Raw genomic sequence first — 2,057 nt, 5'->3', positions numbered from 1 at the left:
ATTGTAGATTGCTGGGTGATCAGTGACGCAGAATTAGACGATCTTAGTGACTCCGCCAGCTACCACAGGATGCCTGATCGTTCCCATAGTCATCGTCGTTTCTCCTGAAAATCCGGTTAGAGGTTTGGGGAATGCTTCCACCTCGGAGAGGTCGATTCCCATTCTTCTGAGTGTTTCCCTGAAGATGACGTTCACTGAGCTTCCAGTATCGATGAGCACCCTTGCTACATCATGATCCCTGATCGTTAACTCGATCACCAACGGATCATTGTGAGGTCGATCGATTCCTGCCGTTTCCTCCTCGGCGAAGAAGATCACTGTGTTTGGGATGTCGGTTGGTTCTGTCCAATTCTCCTTTGCTTCGGCTCGGCGCTGATAGGCTTTGATGGAGGACACGGTATCTTGGTAGTATTGAGATCCGCCCATGATCATATTGATCCTTTGCCTCGGCTCGGGTCGCTCTTCAGGTTCGTCTCTCCTGTCGCGCTTGGGGTTATCGCCTCGTCGGGGAGGATTCGCGGGTTCCGCCGCGCCGCTCGGCTCGGCTCTCTCTTGTTGTTCGTTAGGGACGAGGTCTTTGAGGCTGACCGCGTTTTGGAGCTCTCCCGCTACCATCTTTGCTGCGAGCTTTGCTCCTAAAGTTCGGCATTGAGCCGTTGAGTGCCCGTAGGTCTGGTGATACTCGCAGAAAGCTTTCTCGTCGTAGTTGGCGGACTTTCTCACCCAAGTGTTATTGCGCGGCTCTCCTCTTCCGCGTCCGGTGCCTACCAGGTAGTTATGGGCACCTCCGCTTCTAGGTTCATCCGAGCTCTGCGTTGTTGCGTTGCTCGATGGGTTGCCCTTCTTCACGGGGCGCGGCAAAATTGAGCTTCGGATTGCTGCTTTCGTTGCTTCGTACTGCTCGTCCAAGTTTTTCATTTCCTCCTCGTTTACGACGAAGTCTGATGATCGGTGCAAAGCGTCTTGAATTGTTTGCGGCGTGTTGAGAGCCATCTCCTGTCGGAACTCGGATTTGTACCACAAAGATCGTTTCAGAGCCTCGAGCGCAGCCTTGTCGCTTATCCCTTCTATTTTGGATAAGACTGCCTTGAATCTTGCCATGTAATCCTGAAGCGGTTTGTTCGGTCCTTGGGATAGTGTCCACAGGTCGGCATCGGATGTTCCTCTGTCCATAAACATCGAGTATTGTTTAAGGAACAAGGCGGAGAGCTGTTGAAAATTGCCGATTGAATTTTGTTCCTGCCTCGAAAACCACTCGAGTGCGGCTCCCTTGAGATGCTTCACGAAGAGCAGGCAGTATCCGGCGTCTACTTCGTGCTCGGTGAGTTTAGCGGCGTTCTTTGTGAAGGTTCGTCCCATTGCTATCCGAAACGCTGTGATGTGTGCTTTCGGGTCGGTTGTTCCTTCGTAGAACAGGATTCTCACCTTCCCCGGCTCGGGAATCCTGGCCTCCGTGATTCTTGCAGTGAATGGGGTTCTCTGAGTTTCTTCAATCATTCGGTCGATTTCGGACGCAGCGCTTGTTGGGTTGTGCACTTGGGACTTCATGGCGCATATTTCGGCTACTGTCCGAGCCATTGAGGCTCGCAGCTCCTTGAGTTCGAGAGTTTGCGCGTGAGTCATTCCCTTCGATTGGGGGGGGGGGGGTCGCTCTCGCTCCTCTCTCCTCGGCTCGTCTTCGCGCTCTGCCTCCTCGATCCAGTGGAGGTTTTCTTCCTCCTCGGTTGGGTTGTCGCCGCAAGTCGAATCGGAGACTTCATCAGTTCGAACGCCGTTTAGTGCCGAATCGAGCTCTTCTTGACTTATATGCCGAGCCGAGCCGGTTTGTTGCGGATTCGTGGTCCCGTCGTTCTGCTGGGCGTCCACGTCGATCGCGTCGTTTTCTTCTTTGCCGGCTCGTCGCCTTGAGTTCCGGCGGAGAGGGGGCGGCTCGGTCATGTTGACTCTGGTCGCCGCGGGAGTCTGTTCGTCGAGGGGACGAAACATTGGGGGAGCCGAGGGGTTCCTTGCGCCGCTCCCTGAGGCTTCTGCAGGTGTTGAGAAATCGAAGCGTCTCC

This window comes from Eutrema salsugineum, unplaced genomic scaffold, assembly GCF_000478725.1.
Source record: "Eutrema salsugineum unplaced genomic scaffold, Eutsalg1_0 scaffold_18, whole genome shotgun sequence".
Classification (NCBI taxonomy): Eukaryota; Viridiplantae; Streptophyta; class Magnoliopsida; order Brassicales; family Brassicaceae; genus Eutrema; species Eutrema salsugineum.
This window is presented reverse-complemented; position numbering follows the sequence as displayed.